Source organism: Theropithecus gelada, chromosome 20, assembly GCF_003255815.1.
Source record: "Theropithecus gelada isolate Dixy chromosome 20, Tgel_1.0, whole genome shotgun sequence".
Lineage (NCBI taxonomy): Eukaryota > Metazoa > Chordata > Mammalia > Primates > Cercopithecidae > Theropithecus > Theropithecus gelada.
Window position 1 is genome coordinate 25,241,222 of NC_037688.1, and position 19,909 is coordinate 25,261,130.

General features: G+C 52.4%; 1 protein-coding gene across 3 annotated transcripts in view; it reads right to left on the reverse strand.

Annotated features, from left to right (window-relative positions):
- Positions 1–19,909, reverse strand: part of ATP6V0D1 (ATPase H+ transporting V0 subunit d1) — a 44,588-nt gene that overhangs the window by 17,725 nt on the left and 6,954 nt on the right. The window contains exons 1-2 of one of the 3 annotated variants that reach the window (XM_025369618.1): positions 3,668–3,796; positions 2,126–2,213 (exon numbers count right to left, since the gene is read on the reverse strand). The exons of the other annotated variants lie outside the window; for them this stretch is intronic. The gene's annotated coding sequence lies outside the window, so the exon portion shown is untranslated. Of the gene's footprint in view, positions 1–2,125; positions 2,214–3,667; positions 3,797–19,909 lie in introns of those variants that run through there. 3 annotated transcript variants of the gene reach the window in all.

The window sequence follows — 19,909 nt, forward strand, 5'->3', positions numbered from 1 at the left end:
TGGCAGGCTGCACTCATGATCTCTGTGGCTCCTGGGTACTCATGGAGTGAACTTCAACCTCCAGAGGCCTGCAGGAGACACCACCTGCTACCTTCACCGTCACTCTGCAATTGACTACTACTTTCCTCCCATGGCCACCCAAAAGGGCATAAGAGAGCCAGGCAGGGCAGGCAGAAGCCACTAGCCCCTGTTCTGCTCTGTGGACCCCAATGCCTTTTTGCCTGGGAGATGTGCACTCTCCTACATCCTTACTCCAGGCTGTCTGCAATGAGCCCTTGCCCTGGGATCTCTTCTCCCACATCCTTACCACATCTAACCAAGTCCCAGCTACTCCTAGAGTAAGGCATGGGTGAGAAAAGGTGCTTTGCTCAGTAAACTTGGGTGGTTGTAGTATTTCATTCCCCATTTGGTTGTTAACTGTTCTTAACTGTAATTGATGGTCACTGCTGAAATAATATATTGCCTGTATTTCTACCTCTAGAAGTGGGTTTCACGTGCTAGATTTTAATATCCTTGAGCTTGGGCAAGTGTGCAAGCCTCTTTTTTTGGTTTTGTTTTTTGTTTTTGTTTTTTTTGAGACAGAATCTCGCTCTGTTGCCCAGGCTGGAGTGCAGTGACAAAATCTCGGCTCACTACAACCTCTGCCTCTTGGGTTTGAACGATTCTCCTGCCTCAGCCTCCTGAGTAGCTGGGACTACAGGCGCATGCCACCATGTCTGGCTAATTTTTTTTATTATTTTTAGTAGAGACAGGGTTTCACTATGTTGGCCAGGCTGGTCTCGAACTCCTGACCTCGTGATCCGCCCACCTCAGCCTCCCAAAGTGCTAGGATTACAGGCATGAGCCATGTGTGCAAGTCTTTTTAAAAGAAACATGGTTTATTTGTACAAAACTGAAAGATTGTTAATGCCCCTGATGTGGTTTTTGTGGATGTGAAATGGTGAGAATATTAACTGGTTCCTTTTACTGTGGTATTAAAATGAAGCCTTCTTAATTTATCAAAGTCATGTTCATGCTCTGATTTTATATACTTGGGGTTCTGGCCCAGGCCCAGCAAGTGCTGAAATCTCCACTAGGGGAAGCTGCAAAGTGGATGGCAGCTGGGAGCCAGGACTGGAATACAGTTCTCTGGGTCAGACCCAGGCACTGGTGAGGCAGCTGCCAGACCAAACCTGTCTGCTTATTCACACAGCCACTGCAGCCAGCCAGGAGCCCTTCTCAGGCCAGGAGACTTCTTCCTTTTCAGCTATAGCCTGGGCCTAGAGGCCAGGCCAGATGTACAGGGTGAGCTCCAGGGAAAAACTCAGTCCTTTGGGTGGTGGCACTCCTGCCAGTGACTCTACTATTCCCCGAGACTGGGAGTCTGGACCCCAGTCTGGCCTCCTGATCCCTCCCCTCCAAAGCACCAGGGGCTGGGCCTCACCCGGGCATCTGTGTACACACTGCTCTTCCAGGCCCTGGCACAGGCTGCTGGGAGGCTTCCCCAAGTGAGCTGTCACCTCCCACTCAGGATCCTCATGAGCTCTCAAGCAGCGTGAAACTTCCTCTGCTCCAGCCTCCCACTTTGCTCCACATGGCTTCTCTCCCTAGCTCAGCAACTTCCCCACTGCCAAGCACCTTTCCCCTCCCCAGGCCTCCATGACTCTCTATCCAACACCTGGCACTGGTCAGGGGTAGTCCCCTCATCCCAACATGAAGCGGGCAACCCAGATCCACTCTAACTGGAAACACATGGGCTGTACAGTGTACTCAGCCCCATGTCAGGAGCAACCTGTGTGCCGGACCTCTCAGCCATGCCCATTTCAGCCTCAGGAACAGAAATCAGACAGAACATGAAACCTGTCCAGAGTCCCAAAACTGGGGCGTAGAGGGGCTGGGAGGTGCAGCAGGCCTGAGGGATTCTGTCTGTCCCCAGATCTGGTCTCCTCCTCTCCTCCCCACTCTGCACCTCCTTTACTGCTCTCTTCCCCAGTCCTTGACCCAGGACAGGCTTTTCAGATATGGACTCAGCTGTCCAGACGGATTTCAGTCCCAGATGACCTGGCAGGTGGTGGCAGAGGGGTGGGAGAAGACAGGGCATGCCTTCTTCCCCTCCTCGGAGGCAGCCTGGACACTCACTGCTCACCTGACAGGCACGGACCGTCAGCACTGTCACTGGACTGTCATCACTCAGGGACAAGTCCCTCTGGCATCCCTTGTGGCACCATCCATTCCTAGAGAAGCCAGGAATGTGTGCACATGAATGAGGGGGCAAAGCCAAGCAGCAGGCTCTCTTCTGCAGGCCCCCCACTCCTGGACTCAGCACGGGCCTCCAAGCAAACACCCCTGTGCCTTGGCTGCTGCATTCTGCTGACGCTGCATCTGGGGAAGCCACGGCTCCAAGCACTGCTGGAACGCAGGCGGCCGGGTGGTTTCTGCTGGCGTTTGTCAGATCAGAGCAAACCCGGGAGACTCTACTGAGAATCCTGCCCAAGGCCTGAGGAGTCTTCCCTACCAGGAAACTTATTTTTTAAAAGCCCCCAGGGATGATGTCAAAGGGCCGTTCCAGACCACTTTCCCTGGCCAAACCCCACATCTCCCTGTGACCCAGGGAAGGGGGACAGCCTGTCAGCCAAGAAGGCGACTTAGAGGAGGAGGCCTACTGAACCCTCAGCTCACCCATGAGGAGACCACACAGGGCTTCTAAACCAGCTCCGACCCTGTTGGAGAAACCTGGCTCCCAGACCCAGTGGCTGGCAGCCCCAAGCCCTAAGACGGTACCGGTCAGGGCTAGGAGAAGGCTGGTTGGGATGCTCCCTCCTCCCCAGCTTCCTGCTCTCTCTGAGGGATGCGGAGGAGGGGATGTGACTGGGAGGGGACGTGACTGGGAGCAGGATCTAAGCACAGAAGGAGAGGCCTGGAACTTGTTGAGAGCTTCGTGGGAGACCTGGCCACCCAGCCCTGGCCCAGCCCCTGAGGGCAGCCAAGGACGGCAGGGGCTCTGGGAAGCCAGGGGTTAGTTCTGCTCTGGGCCCTGGGCTCAGCAGTCTAGCAGCCTGATGGCCTCGGTGATGGCCACTGAGAGGCCCAGACGTGCCCGGCCGAGGCATGAGCAAGCAGTGTTCTGGCTAGCACAGACTCGGGGGACTGCTCTGGTCTACCCACAAGCCCAGCTGTCTACCCCAAATCCTCCCATCCATGGCCCAACACCAGGAATGTCTGGCCAGCTTGTGATCTCCCACAGTAAAAGACTTCCTTGGAGGCCGATTTCTCATGTTCAAGAAGATGCTGCTGCTCTCAGGAAGTTCTCTCTGCTGTCTGACCTAAACCCCAACTCAGAAGCAGCAGACCAACTCAGTCTCCCGGTGTCTCCAGCCTTCCCTCAGGCCTAGGCTTGCTCCTCAGTCTGCACCCCGGGACGTTCCCACACCTCCTCTGCGTCCCACATTCTTGTCCCCATGTTCAGATGACTCTCCCTCCAACTCCTTCTCCTGGCACTACTCAGGCCTTCTGCCCTATATCTTGGCTCCCTACTCCCAAGTCCACTCTCCACACCATCAATAGAATGAAGTCCTCCAAATCAAATGGCTTGCTGTCACCTTCACCTAGCAGTCCATGTAGCCCTGGAGCTGGAGCTCTGCCCTCCACCACAGCCTGGGAGGCCCCGTGCCCTCAGCCCTAGCATTACCTCAGCCCTTGACTGGTCTAACAGTGCTACTTGCTGGCCAGAGTGACCTTCCTGTGATCTCTGCTCCAGCAAGTGCTCCAGGGAAGTCCACAGGCTGCTGGAGACAGAAGTCCTTAAAGTGCAGGAAATAGTGCTGCTTTCTCAGGCCCATGGAGAGGCTGGGTTGGGAAGACACACCCCCAGCCTGGAAAGTGAGAATCCCTGCCCTCCCGCCTCCACAGGCCGGCCCTGTCCACCCTGAGGTTGCCTGTGTCAAGGACCATTGCCCTGGTTCCAGCAGGGGCAGCTGCGGTCTTTGAAGAGGCCTGAGAAGGTTGCAGCCTAAGACCCACCTGGCATGGCTGCCCCTCTCAGGGGTCGCCAGGCTGCACCAGACTCAGGCTGGCCACAGAGTGGGCCCCAGCTGGCACCCCTGACTATTACCCTAGCCCTTGATTAGTAAGAGGGCATAGGACACTCAGCCTGCCCAGTGCTTTCTGCTCTCTGTGTGACAAAGTATGGGCTTGGCAGCCAGCATCAGACAGGCCTTGAGAGGTGGCAGCTGGGCAGCCCTGCCCCCGCCCACTTCCTGAAACTTTTCCCAGATCCTGCCAACCCAGAAGGGGATCTTTCAGCCTCTCCAGGGCTCCCAGGGTCAGATGGCACACAGCCTTTTCAGCCCCCAGGCCTCTGCAGTTCCTCCCCAAGGGCCACAGGGAGGCAGAAAGGAGGGTCCTGGCCCATGCCAGGGGGTTGGTCCCATATGCCCCTGGGCCCAGTAGGCATGGAGGCAGCCCCTGGCCAGCACACTAGGCGGGGCAGCCCCGCTCGAGGCTCCCCCGTGGCCTCATGGCCGGCCCATGGAGGGGTCTTGCTGGCCAGCTGGCCACGGCAGAGTGTGAGAGGACAGTGTGTTCCCAGACTTTACTTCTGCTTTTCCAGAGGTCACTCAGTGAGGCTCTCCTGGGGAGCTCAGGGGTTTTCAGGAATTGAGGCCCACTGAATGGAACCAGATGTGAGAACATGCTCCCTAGACTCTGGTGTGCCCACATTGCCATTCTCTGCAAGGGTGGCAGAGCCTTACAGCCTGTTCTACCACTCCCCTGGCCTTGCTGAGAAGTCTGCTTCGAAGGGACTGGACCTGGTCTCTACCTCCAATGCTACAACTTCTACTGGCTCAAAGTAGGAAAACTCAGACAGATGGACTGATGTGGACAGATGGCCAGGCTGGTGGCCCAACAAAGCGAGAGCTGCCCTGCCCCTCCTCGGTGAATGTGCTGAGCCTGACCTACTCCCTAGGCTCAGGGGTGGGAGGAGACCTTTTTTTTCATATCAGCTCCAAAGCAGATGTGTGCACTGGCTGGCTAGATCTGCAGGGTCAGAGCACCACATCTGGAACTCTCAGTGTGGGAGCCACAGCATGGAAACCATTAACCCTGGGTTTACCTGGGGCCTGCAGCACAGTATGAGTGTCCTCTTCAGCCCCCAGGCCTCTGCCAGGGCCCTTTGCAGGCTCTCTGCGAACCTCACGTAACACCAATTGACTGAGTAACCCCAAGTTCCAACACTTCCTATCAAATGCCAGCTTTCCCCCCTCCCCTCCATGCCACCTGCTATTCCCCATCCAGAGCCTTGGCACTACCACCCTCAACTGGGGTGTCCATGGCACCTTTCCCTGGCCAGTGCAGGCCCACCCATCACCTATCAGCTGACCTATCCCACAGTCCCGGCCCCCTCTGCAGATCCATTTTGCCAGATCACTGGCTTCATGACATCATTCCTTAGGCAGCTGAGTAGGACAGGGGAGAAAGAAACTGGGCTTCAGAGCCTCAAGGACCTGGGTTCAAATCCTGTCTACCCAAATTGGCCCTAAAACACTTGTGGAATCTCTCTGGAACCAGGCCCCTGGCTAGTCACCGGGTAACAGATTCTGCAGTGCCAGCCTCCCAGGGCACTGCATGGACACTGACCAAAGGCAGTGGTTTACAGAAAGCTGAGCACAGCATACCACAGTCCATTTCTCCTGGCTAACACCATGAGCCCAGCAGTGTGTAGCCTTGACTTCAGGCTGTTGCTTAGGCTGTCCTCCTAAGTTCTGTACAGAATGTACCTGTTCCTCCTCTCCATGGTCTGTCCCAACCCTTTCCCAGGCCTCTAGCATGTCCTCTTCCCTGTCATAAAGCCTGCAGGGGACCTTGTACAGTATGAGCATGCTAACACTCTGCTATCTCCTGTGGAAAGAGAAACAGGGCTGGCTCAAGATCCAGGGCTCCTGTCCCCAAACCTACATCTCATCTATCAGCAAGATCATAGAGAGCTCTGAGCAGCCCCAGCAACCTGGATAGAGAGAGGCAAGGACAGAACGCTGCACCACCCACCACACCCTGAGTTGCCCTGAGGGTCTTGGAAGCAGGCAGGAGGTAGTATAGCCAAGGGCAGCTCTTGCTTCACGGGAAACCTCTGGGCTGGCAGGCCAGCAGTCTTGGGAAGAACCTGGAGTCTCTTGCTGGCACGGTCACATGCAAGTTACTAGGTTTCAGGTGGCTGAGGCAGAGCTCCTGCAGGGAAAGGACAGTAAATTCTCCTTCCTCGGTCCCTGGACCCACATTTTGTTTCATGTTAGAGGTTTTTCAGTGAGGTGAGGCACTCACAGTAGAGGAATGGGGCCGATCTGCAGAGATGGTCCAGCTGACACTAGGCGCCAGCGGCACCAACCACTAGCAACAGGGATCAAATGGAAGAGTCACCTCCCAAGTCCAGGAAGCAAAAGGATGTCTGCCCTGGGTTCATCACCCCACTCCCTGCTCTGAGACAGGTGGCAGGTGGTGGCAGAGACATATTTAATTACCCTCATACTCTCAGGAACACCTTGTCCCTGTGGCTGGGAGGATGAAAGCATTTCTCACATCCTAGGAGGAAGTCAACTCATTTGACAGTCAGGAGGGTGCCAGGCAGGCGACAGTCCCATGTGCCAAAGGGAGGGGCACAACTGGTTACTGCTGCACCCAGGGCAAGTTCCAAGAAGCTCTCCTCTGACTGAGTGGAGATCCACCTGGACAGCCCCTCACCAGGCCGTCCCCACCCAGGCCCGAAGGCTCCATGGGACTGACATGTCCCAGGAGACACAGGGCTTGCAGGGCAGCTTCCCTATGTTCCCTGGCCACAGCCCAGCCTGAGAATCAGACAACCTAGCCTCACTCTGGGAGGTGGGGGCCACACCTTCCTCTGTTGATGCCCTGCACTTTGACCGAAGCGAGCTCTTTCTTCTCCAGGTTTGCCACCACAGTTACAGAACCTGCAGGTTGGAGTGGATCTGGAGCTGTGAAGAAGAGCTTCTTTTCATTTTCCCAAAGATGTGAGTTTGCCTGGGCATAAGTAAGAAATAAACTGGTCTGGCCTGGCCAGATGCCAGGTAGCCCAAGGAAGGCCAGTTATGGCAATGTGCTGTGCTCAAAAGCTGGCTGAGGCTGGGTATGGTGGCTCACACCTATAATCCCAGCATTTTGGAAGGCCAAGGTGGGGGAATCACTTGACCCCAGGGAGTTTGAGACCAGCCTGGGCAACATAGTGAGACCTAGTCTCCACAAAAAATAAAACAAAATGAGCCCAGCGCGGTGGTGTGTGCCTGTAGTCTCAGCTACCTGGGAGGCTAAGGTGGGAGGATGGCTTGAGTCTGAGAGGTTGAGGCTGCAGTGAGCCAAGATCATGCCACTGCACTCCAGCCTGGGAGACAGAGGAAGACTCTGTTTCAAAAAAAAAAAAAAAACACCTGGAACATGCCCTTGTCTAGCTTCTGGGTCTGCTGGCCTGCACCACCTAAGCAATCCTGTCAGCTCTTGATGCTGGGCTCCTGTTTCACATGCACAGCCATCTTAGGAAAGAGATGAAGGAAAGTTGGGGCTCACTCAGGTAGAGGTGGAGGGGATTTCTAGGGCTCCCTAGAGGCAGCTATTCTCAGTGAGAATAAGCAAATCAGGCTGGATCCTGGCTGGAGCATCCTACCAGTTCCATGGTGCCCAGAGCCAGCCCGAAGGAGAAAAGTAGGAAATACTAATTTTGCTTTGACCTAGGCCCTGTGTTTGGGCTCGTGGGATCAAACCTCATCTGGGGCTGTGAGCTCACGCACTGTCAGCATAAAGTCCCATTCCCTGTGGCTCATGGAAACTGGACAGAGGCTGGGCATGGTGGCTCACGCCTGTAATCCCAGCACTTTGAGAGGCTGAGGTGGGAGGATCACTTGAGCCCATAAGCTCAAGACCAGCCTGAGCAACACAGAGAGAGTCTGTCTCTACAAAAAATACAAAAATTAGCCAGGTGTGGTAGCACGTGCTTGTGGTCCCAACTACTCAAAAGGCTAAGGCGAGAGGATCACTTGAGCCCAGGAGGTCAAGACTACAGTATTCGTGCCACTGCCCTCCAGCCTAGGTGACAGAATGAGACCCTTTCAAGAAAGAAATTTAAAAAAAAAGAAAGAGGGAGGGAGGCAGGAAGGAGGGGAGGAAAAAAGCAAAGAAAAAGAGAAGAGAAGAAAAAAGAAACTGGTCAGAGTAGCCCAGGCCAGAGGTAGAGTTAATCCATCCCACACTTTCGCCTGGCAGAGCCAAGAGGCTTGGTCCAGGCAAGAAGATGGCAGAAGCAGTAACTATACAAGCTAGTCCAGTACAGCACCCCCAGGACCCCACCCACCCTTCCTTTCAGCCCTTCCCTCAGCGGCCCTGCTCAAGGGCCTCGTGGGACAGTTGTGGGGGCAACAGTAACATGCCAGAGTGAGCCAGTGCTGTGAACCTGGGCTGGCCCCTGGGAGGGACATGGTCACCTGCTTGACCACACAGTGGAAGCCAGGTCCAAATGACTGAAGCCACTGGGGCAGGTGGGAGGCATGGAGCCTGCGCGGATACTGAAGGGTAACATTCCAGGACCCTGTGCTCCCCCAGGCCTTGTGATATGGTATCTAGCCTGAAGTGTAAAGGGTTGGGGGCGGGGGGAAAACAGGCAGAGCTGAACCCATGACCTGGCAGCCTCAGGGCCCTGTGTGCTGCATCATGGATTGCAGCTCATCTGTATTCATCAGCTGCCAACCCTTCAAGTTCCAAGCTAAATCCCATGTGGCAAGGCCTGAGGGAAAGACAAGGGCCCCAGAAGCAGGGTCCTTTTTGCATGACTACCACTTCCTGAGTTGGGGGTCCGTTCATAGAGATATAGTCCAGGCATTCTTGAGTGAACAAATGAAAGAATAGATAAAGGGGAAAAAAAAATCAAAGAACGTAGCGTGATTGGACAGGAACTGCCAAGACAGATGTCAGGAGACCATAACTACACCCTTAGGCCTCACCTTGGACCTAGCTTCCCAGATGAAGAGAGCTGGATAACGGTACCTCCAGGTTCCTGTCCAGCTATGACACTGTTCTAGCCTAGTCAGGCCCAGACCACATTGACTCCCTGCAACCCAGCCCCTGAGGTCATTCAGGGGCTCCAGGTGAGACCCCTGGCCTGGATACCCATGGAGCAGCCTCAGAAGAACTGATGACAACTGCAGGGGAGACCCTGGGGCTGTGGAGCCTCTGAGTGGCCACCAGCACAGGGACAGGGACAGGCGGTAAAGGCTGAGTTTCAGATGACTCCTCAGAGGGGAAAGCCCCATCCACCAGCCAAGCACGAAAGCCTCTGTTGAGGTCAAGGCCTGCAAACCACTGCCTGAGCATCCAAAGGGGGGCAAGGTCTGGGCAAATGCCCAGGGCCAGGCCAGAGCTGGCCAGGAAAGCAGTGTCTAGCACCAGTCAGGGATGCTCCTCCATATATTCCTTTCCCCTGCCATCAATCTGCTCAGCGGTCCTCAGGACCACCCACATTCACACAGGGGCAACCCCAGCCCTGCCCCTTGTGCATACACCTTGGTCCTTCAGGGGAGTTGCTAGGTTTGGACACACAGAGCAGGTGCCCAGGCCACACAGCAGCAGCCTAGCCTACTAAAGCAGCCTTCGGGGCCTTGACTTTCCTGCCTTTGAAAAGGAGGAAGACCGCCAGGCGCGGTGGCTCAAGCCTGTAATCCCAGCACTTTGGGAGGCCGAGACGGGCGGATCACGAGGTCAGGAGATCAAGACCATCCTGGCTAACACGGTGAAACCCCGTCTCTACTAAAAATACAAAAAACTAGCCGGGCGAGGTGGCGGGCGCTTGTAGTCCCAGCTACTCGGGAGGCTGAGGCAGGAGAATGGCGTAAACCCAGGAGGCGGAGCTTGCAGTGAGCTGAGATCTGGCCACTGCACTCCAGCCTGGGCGACAGAGCGAGACTCCGCCTCAAAAAAAAAAAAAAAAAAAAAAGAAAAGGAGGAAGACCAACATTCTAGGGCAGAATAGATTTTTTAAAACATCAGCCAGGGAGTAGGTGTTGGATGAGGCAGATGCCAGGGAGGCCAATGGAGAGGCCTCCAAACTGCGGTACAGGGTAAGAGAGAGTTGTCAATCAACTAATGATAACCCATTGCCAGCCTGACCATGTGGACCTGCAGTGCTTACGTGGTGTTCAGGGTGCCTGGTTCGGCCATCTCCCGGAGTCACCCTGCATACATGTACCTATACATGCCACATACATCCTACATGCCCCTCAGAGGGAGTGCCAAATGAGGTTAAGAGAGAAAAGTTCATCCTCTGTCCTGAAGACAAATTTTCCCTCTCCTGGAGGGGCCAGGGTGGCAGGACAAGAGTGGTGACAACCTAGGGAGGTGCATGGGTCTAGGAGCCTGAGAAGTGTAGCCCTGATCCCTGGGCTGCCTCAAGCTCCTACTTGGAGCTCCCAAGACCCTTAGGTTCATAGCACACTGTGCTGCACCTGCAGCTCCAACTCTGAGCTGCTGGCATGACCCACGTGAGGGCAAATGACGACGGTGTGGTGGGCAAGGCTGGAGCAGCCTGCACTGGGCACCAGGGCAGAGAGCATCAGGAAATGTCCCCTGGCCTTCTCCTTCCCAACCCAGGAAGATAGGGCACAGGGAGGTAACGGTGGGTAGAGGTACACAGACAGGAGACACTAAGTGACAAGCCTTACCTCATCTGAGAAGGCCAACTGGGACTTAAGTGAGGGAAGTAGGGCCCAAGGCAGAAGTAGGGCCCAAGGGACAGTGCTGGTGGCAGCTGCTTCATGGAAAAGCAGAGGAGAGGCAGCCTGGCTGACTCCCGGGGTCCAGCCACACCTCCCTCCCCAGGCTCCTTGACAGTGGAGTGATCCTGGCGCACCCCCTTGTGGTGGAAGGGAGGATGACATTGTCCACAGCGAGGGGCCCTTCTGGTGGGAAGAGGGTACGCCAGCTTTAGTTCTCCTTCAACACATCCCTCCAATTTAATCACTGCTTCAGACTCCTGGCCAGCATCTCCCAGTCATTAACCTCTGAGGCAGTAGGACTACAGGTACCCACAGAGCCATGCAGGAATGTCTCATAAAGAACAGGAGTTGGGCCAGGCGCGGTGGCTCACGCCTGTAATCCCAGCACTTTGGGAGGCCAAGATGGCAGATCACCTGAGGTCGAGAGTTTGAGACCAGCCTGACCAACATGGAGAAATCCCATCTCTAGTAAAAATACAAAAAACAAAAAACAAACAAACAAAAAAATTAGCCAGGCATGGTGGCGCATGCCTGTAATCCTAGCTACTCAGGAGGCTGAGGCAGGAGAATCACTCAAACGCAGGAGGCGGAGGTTGCAGTGAGCCAAGATCGTGCCATTGCACTCCAGCCTGGGCAACAAGAATAAAACTGTCTCAAAAAAAAAAAAAGAACAGGAGTTGGCCGGGCACAGTGGCTCACACCTGTGATCCCAGCACTTTGGAAGGCCAAGGCTGGAAGATGACTTGAGCCCAGAAGTTTTGAGACCAAACTGGCTAACATAATGAGACCTTGTCTCTATCAAAAATAAACAAAATCAACTGGGCATGGTGGTGCGTGGTTTGCTTGACCCTAGGTGGTCAAGGTTACAGTGAGCCATGATGGAGCCACTGCACTCCAGCCTAGGCAACAGAGTGAGATCCTGTCTCAAAAAAAAAAAGAAAGAGGCCGGGCGTGGTGACTCAAGCCTGTAATCCCAGCACTTTGGGAGGCCAAGACGGACGGGCAGATCACAAGGTCAGGAGATCGAGACCATCCTCGCTAACACGGTGAAACCCCGTCTCTACTAAAAAATACAAAAAAAAAAAAACACTAGCCAGGCGAGGTGGCAGGCGCCTGTAGTCCCAGCTACACGGGAGGCTGAGGCAGGAGAATGGTGTAAACCCAGGAGGCGGAGCTTGCAGTGAACCGAGATCGGGCCACTGCACTCCAGCCTGGGCGACAGAGCGAGACTCCATCTCAAAATAAATAAATAAATAAATAAATAAGAAAGAAAGAAAAAGAAAGGAAAAGAAAGAATGAAAAGAAAAGAAAAAGAAAAAGAAAAGAAAGAAAACAGTTGGCCAGAGGTGGATATAAGCCTGGAAAGCCAAACCGGAGACTACATGGACTTGACTCAGTCATGAGGAACTGGTCTGTCTTGCGTGAGTGAAGACAGAGCCTTCGGAGGGACAAGGCTGAAGAGGACATGGAGGGAAGCATGGGCATCCTCAGACCTCTACACTCTTGCTCTCCCTCTCAGCCAGACCCTCCCAAGTCTCCAATTCCCTTTATCCAAGTCTCAACTCCTTTTGTCTCTACTGCCTAGTATGTGTCTAACGAAAGCAAGTGCTTAATAACTCAGAAACAGGGAAATCTATGATATGGTGCATCCCTGGTGTTGTGGGAGGAGACTTGGCTTTTCCTCCCCCACACCCCAAAGCCTAGTACTCATTCAGTGCCAATAAAGAGCTGTCGTGGCTGGGCGTGGTGGCTCATGTCTGTAATCCTAGCACTTTGGGAGACTGAGGTAGGTGGATCACGAGCTCAAGAGATCGAGACCATCCTGGCCAACATGGTGAAACCCCATCTCTACTAAAAAGACAAAAATTAGCTGGGCGTGGTGGCGGGCGCCTGTAATCCAGCTACTTGGGAGGCTGAGGCAGGAGAATCGCTTGAACCCAGGAGGTGGAGGTTGCAGTGAGCCGAGATCATGCCACTGCACTCCAGCCTGGTGACAGAGTGAGACTCTGTCTCAAAAAAAAAAAAAAAAAGAGCTGTCACTCATCCAATCAGGCAAATATCTATTGAGCATCCACTCTGACTAGGACTGTGCTGCTGAATCCTTACAACCTACGAGTAAGTGATTTCTGTTTCATTTTACAAGCGGGCAAATACATGCTCTACATCACACAGCTGTCCAGAAAGGGAGTCATGGTCTGCCTGATACCTGGCTCCACACAGAACTCAAGAAAGGTTCTGGCAACCCATAGGGGCCCTAGGGTCCTGACCCTGAGCAGGCGCAGATGACTTAGAGACGGTCATATCATGTCCTTGCACCTGTTCATTCTGGAAGTAGATCCTCCTAACAAGCTGCAGTGTGTCTAACCACTGAGCTCAAAGACCAAGAGCAGCTGCAGGTTGGGAAGGGGACCCTGGTGCTATAGTAGGCATCCTGACCACAGCAGGAAGAGTGAATGGGTGGCCTGACAGAAGGCCAGGGACAAAACTATTGGAGGCAGACATGGGCCCTCAGGGACAGTGGTTCTGTTACATCTCATTCCAAGTCTAACAGCCATTAATGTAGGAGAGACTCTGCTATGTTCAGTGTGTGCCACTTAAGAAAGCAGGGAGCAGCTGGGTGCGGTGGCTTAAGCCTGATATCCCAGCACTTTGGGAGGCCGAGACAGGCGGATCACGAGGTCAGGAGATCGAGACCATCCTGGCTAACACGGTGAAACCCCGTCTCTACCAAAAAATACAAAAAACTAGCCGGGCGAGGTGGCAGGCGCCTGTAGTCCCAGCTACTCGGGAGGCTGAGGCAGGAGAATGGCGTAAACCCGGGAGGCCGAGCTTGCAGTGAGCTGAGATCCGGCCACTCCACTCCAGCCTGGGCGACAGAGCGAGACTCCGTCTCAAAAAAAAAAAAAAAGAAAGAAAGAAAGCAGGGAGCCTGGGCAACATAGCGAGACCGTGTCTCCACTAAAAAATAAAAAATTAGCCAGGCATGGTGACACATGCCTGTACTCCCAGCTACTTGGGAAAGCTGAGGTAGAAGGATCACCTGAGCCTGGGAGATTGAGGCTGCAGTGGGTCATGATCGTGCCACTGCAATCCAACCTGGGTGACAGAGTGAGACCCTGTCTTAAAAAAAGAAAAGGAGCTGGGCATGGTGGCTCATGCATGTAATCTCAGTACTTTGGGAGGCCGAGGCAAGAGGATCACTTGAGCCCAGGAGTTCAAGACCAGCCTGGGAAACATGGCAAAACCCTTTCGCTACAAAAGAAACAAAAATTAGCTAAGTGTGGTGGTGCATGCCAGTAGCCCTAGATATTTGGGGGGCTGAGGTGGAAGGATTGTTTCAGCCTTGGGAGGTCAAGGCTGCGGTGAGCTGTGTTTGGACCACTGAACTCCAGCCTGAGCAACAGAGCAAGACCCAGTCTCAAAAAGAAAAAGAAAAAGAAAAAAAAAAAAAAAAAGGAAAGAAGGAAAGAAAGGAAAGGAAGCAAGCAAGCAGGGAAGTGAGACTAATATATTCCAGAAGTGTATTATGCAATGTTTAAAATAAGGTGTTGAAGCATTTCCGTCTCTGCCATCAAGAAACCCTAGTCACCCAGAAAGCCTTATTTACTAAGGGCCCTGAATGGCTGACATCTGCCTATGCTGAGGGTACTTCAAAAGGCCTAGCAGGGGTTCAAGCACTGGCTCCACCTCGGAAACCAGGCCCAAGAAATCGCTAAGTAAACCCAAGAAAAAGTGTATGTTATCACCCACCAGAGCAAGTTCTGACAACACATCCTGTGGCAGGGATTTGGAAATAGCAGTTATTGGCTCCTTTGGGAACTCTTACTGACTTGACCACAAATAGCTTCCCAGATAAAATCGGGCTAAAGGCCAGGCACGGTGGCTCACACCTGTAATCCCAGCACTTCGGGAGGCCGAGGCGGGTGGATCACGAGGTCAGGAGTTCGAGACCAGCCTGACCAACATGGTGAAACCCCACCTCTACTAAAAATACAAAAATTAGCCAGGCACGGTGGCACGCGCCTGTAATCCCAGCTACTTAGAAGGCTGAGGCAGGAAGATCGCTTCAACCCGGGAGGCGGAGGTTGCAGTGAGCCGAGATTGCGCCACTGCACTCCAGCCTAGGCGACAGAGTGAGACTCCTTCTCAAAATCAATCAATCAGTCAATCAATCAATCAATAGGGCTAAAGTATATGCCAGTGCAAAATGCAACCAACAAAGCGAATACAGGAGCTGGGGTCGGGAGGACGAGGCAAAGGACAGACAGAAAAACGGCCAGTTAAGTGGTCACCTGCTCACAGGGGCTGTACCTGGACAGGGGCCCTGCAGCTCCAGCCAGCTGACATGAGAAGAGTCCAGCTCTGGCCTGGGCCCTCAAGCACCCCCACCACACTTGGGAGTCTTCAGGTGTAAAGAGAAGTGGCTTCATGGGGTTTCCCTAAGACTCAGACCAGCCCTACAATGCTGCAAACCAAAACCTGGCTCACAAAGGTCCCAGGCTCTCCAGCACAGGCCTTAACTTCGTTGGCTGCTGGGTGCGGGGACCCTTCTCTTTGCTCACCTACATGTCCTAATTTTCCTTAAATATCTTTATTGAATGTTTCAACTACAAAATGTATTCACTCTAATACATTTAAACAATAGAAGAGTACATAAAAAGTCAACATTGAAATCATCCCCCTCCCAGCCTCTATAAATCCCTCTCCCCAGAGGTTGTCACTCATGACAACATGGCACCTATGCTTCCAAAAACATGTGTATGTCCATCTGGTAGTCTACCAAGATGGGATTATATGTAACGCTTTGCAACTTTTCACCTAACAGTATATTTCTAAATCAGCCCTTATGGAACTTCATGCTTTTGAGCACTCTCTCGTAGTATTCCATTTTAAGAACAGACCATGGTTTATTTAACCAGACCATAACCAAATCACCGGATATTCCATTGGTTCTAATAGTTCGCTGTTACCAACAAGGCTGGCGTAAACACCTCTGTACATGCTATCCCATGCTAATCTACGGGATACAACCTTATAAGTTGGGTTGCAGGGTCAAACGGTATATGCATGCAGTGTTTTGACAAAGGGGTGACAATGTATACCCCTTGGAGAGTCTACACCAGGTCATCCTTCTACCAACTTTTTGGAATTAAAAAATTATATTTAGTCAAAAAGAAAACAAGAAAACAAAAAACCACCATGCCCCAGCATCATGCAGGAAGAGACATGGCAGGAATCTGGAGGGAGAGCCCGGCTGTCCCTCTCTCTGCTCCACTTGCCAAACTGGGCTCCATGCCAGGTGTCCTTGTTAGGCCACACTTGTGTCCACTTGGCCCACAGTTAAGGCTGCTCTCTAGCCTCCTGGCAGGACTTGTGGGCAGAGCTAGGCTTCCAAGGCAGGCTTGCCCTGGCTACAAGCCAACAGATGGCCTGGTGCGGGCCTAACTGCCGCCAGCCAGTGTACTGGTGACTTCCAGGTTAATATCTTTAGTGTTACTTCCCCACACAGCCACCTGCCTGCTGGACTCCCTCAGACATTTGAGATAGAACACTTCCCTCCCACTCCCCAATCTGCTCCCCTAACCTTCCTCCCCCTTCTCTGGTAGCCCCCATCTCAAAAAGAGCTCCAGCATCCACCCAGTCATTTATTAAGCCAACAGCCTGACTTCTAACCCCCTTCACCCCACATCTAATAAAAACTGGCCCAATCTTGTGGTTTTCATCTCCCAAGCTGATCTCTGACCCGGTCCTTCATCCCCCCTCATTTCACTCCTACCCTAGTTAGTCCATATTCTCCTACCTGGAGAGCTGCAAGAGCGGCTAGCAAGTGTCCTGCTTCTGGCCTGTTCCTGCAAATCCATCCTCTAGAGCCTCAGAGCAAGTTTCTTTTTTGTTTATAACTGACCTGTAACAATTGCACATATTTATAGGATAAATGTGATATTTTGATACACATATACCCCGTGTAATGATCAACTCAGGGTAATTAGCATATCCATCAACTCAAACATTTATTATTTCTTTGTTTTTGAGACAGAGTCTCATTTTGTTGCCCAGACTGGAGTACTGTGGGGTGATCCTGGCTCACTGCAACCTCTGCCTCCTGGGTTCAATTCTCCTGCCTCACCCTCCCAAGTAGCTGGGGATTACAGGCATGTGCCACCACGCCCGGCTAATTTCTGTGTTCTCAGTAGATTTGGGGGTTTCACCATGTTGCCCAGGCTGGTCTCAAACTCCTGACCTCAAGCGATCTAACTGCCTCAGCCTCCTAAAGTGCTGGGATTACAGATATGAGCCACCATATGTGGCCTATTATTTCTTTGTGTTGAGAACATTCAAAATCCTCTCTTATAGCAGTTTAAAAATATATAATATTGTTAAATATAGTCACCCTATGGTATGGAATAGAACTTATTTCTCCTATCTGTGATTTTGTACATATTAATCATCCTCTCCCTCAGAGCAAGTTTCTTTTTTAAAAAAAATTAATTATTATTATTATTATTTTTTTCCAGACAGGGTCTCTCTCTGTCACCCAGGCTGGATTGCAGTGGTGTGATCACAGCTCACTGCAGCCTCAACCTCCCAGGCTCAAGTGACCTTCCCACCTCAGCTTCCCATATTATTAATTTTTAAGAGATTGGGCGGGGGGGGGGGGGTCTCACTATGTTGCCCAGGCTGGTCTCAAACTCCTGGGCTCAAGTGATTCTCTTACCTCAGCCTCTTAAGTGGCTGAGATTACAGGCGTCAGCCACCATGCCAGGCCCAGTGAGCTTCTAATTGTATCACACCACCAACCCTACCTCCTCCACAATTCCCCATTTCTTCACCCACTGAGGGGTTAAGTTCCCACACTGGCTCATGATAGCAAGATGCCAAACCTCCCCCCTGCCTAGCCCTAGCTTCCATTCCTGCTCTGGGGCCTCATCCTCACAGGCTGCAGCAGCAGCAAGCTGGAGGGGAGCAACGAGTGCAGCAGGCTGCCAGACACCACAAACAACCTGTGCCAGTTCATCCGCCACTGAGCTTCGGGGTCTCCTCGTGCAGCAATGACACTGCCCAGGGCAGTGGGGCCAACATGAGGGAAAAACCCTAGGATTGTGTGGGGCCCAGGATCTCACAACTCAACATGCTCATTCCCTTCCTTCCACAGAGTAAATGCTCCTTCCATTATTGCCTTCTGCACACCCTTCTCCCAATGCCCTCCCCCAGCCCCCAACTCCCCTCTCTCACTTGTACTCACTAGATTGCCAGTACCATGTCATCTCTTCCTTTGGATCACATTTGACTCAGAGGAATTTAGGACTGAGCTAAGCTCATCTTGCTGTCCAAGTTGTGGTCATCTAATTTCACCAATTCAATAGAGTTTCCTTTGACAAACAAAATGAAACGTATAAACTATTTCCAGGCAAGACCATACACAGACACTCCTAAACAAGACATTTCCTACACATTAACCTTAACAAGAATCTCTTTTTAAATTTTTACCATAACTCTCATCCTTCCTGAGCAATATGTCCTTCTAAGATACCCACAGCCTTCCAGGAACCAGCCCAATGCATCTATCCAGACCTCGCTGCTGCAAACCCTCGACACACTCTACTTTCTCCTTCCACCTCCCAAGGCTGCTCTCATGCACGAGGCAGTTTCGTGTTTCTGAGACTACTGCCATTCCTTCTCCCTAGGCTCTTCCCACCTCTTGGCCTGGCTAATTTGGGGCTAGGGGGTGCGGGCGGCAACAGCTTTACTGAAATATAATTCATTTGCCATACAATTTGCCAACTTAAAGTGTACAATTCATGGTTTTTAGTATAGTCGCAGAATTGTGCAACGGCCCCCACAATCAGTTTCAGGACTTTTTTTTTTTTTTTTTTTTTTTTTTAGATGGAGTCTCACTCTGTCGCTCAGGCTGTAGTGCAGTGGTACAATCTCAGCTCATTGCAACCTCCGCCTCCCGGGTTCAAGCGATTTTCCTGCCTCAGCCTCCCAAGTAGCTGGGATTACAGGTGCCCGCGACTATGCCCAGCTAATTTTTTGTGGTTTTGTTTGTTTGTCTGAGACGGAGTCTCGCTCTGTCTTCCAGGCTGTAGTGCAGTGGTGCAATCTGGGCTCACTGCAAGCTCCACCTTCCGGGTTCACACCATTCTCCTGCCTCAGTCTCCCGAGTAGCTGGGACTACAGGCGCCCACCACCATGCCTGGCTAATTTTTTGTATTTTTAGTAGAGACAGGGTTTCACTGCATTAGCCAGGATGGTCTCGATCTCCTGACCTCGTGATCTGCCCACCTCGGTCTCCCAAAGTGCTGGGATTACAGGCATGAGCCACCACACCCAGGCAATTTTTTGTATTTTTAGTAGAGATGGGAGTCTCACCATGTTGGCCAGGCTGGTATCGAACTCCTGACCTCATGATCCCCCGGACTCGGCCTTCCAAAGTGCTGCGATTATAGGCATGCGCCACCACGCCTGGCCAGTTTTAGGACATTTTTATCACCCCAAAAAGAAAGCCCATACCCATTAACTGTCACCCACCACATAATACATCCCCTCCCTACCTACTGTGCACTCAATGCCATTTTGATGGTCACCCAGTTTGCCTATTAGACAGGCACACCTGCCCTAAGCAAGACCTGTGTGACATATTTGTATTAGCCACTCAAGGCCCACCATGGCACCTGTCTCCTAGGAGCGATGGCAGAGAATGACCACAGGGGAAAAGCGGGCCTCTCCAACTATTCACTTGGTCCCAGGCCCTGTGCTTACACTTCACAAACATCTCAGAGACCCTAATATTATTCCCATTTTACAGCTGAGGACAAATGACTTGCCCAAGGTCACAAAGCCAATTAAGTGGCTGCACTGGGATCAGTTCATCAGTAAGGTCTTCTCTAACTATCTAGACATTGTCTCTGCCCATCCACTGCTGTCACCTTCTAGCCTCACCTTCTGCTGTTCTCATTAAGGTCTCCTATGACCTCTGAACAGCAAAACCAAATGGAAGGCTGACTTTATCAATCTCTTGGCCACATTTGGCACTCACTACCTCATTTATTTTCAGGCTCTCCTTTGGGGCTACTCACATTTCAGGGAATGCCTTTGGCCTTTTTGGCAGGACCATCATCTTCCCCCAAGTCCTTTGATCAACTGAAGCACCTCCTGGGGGA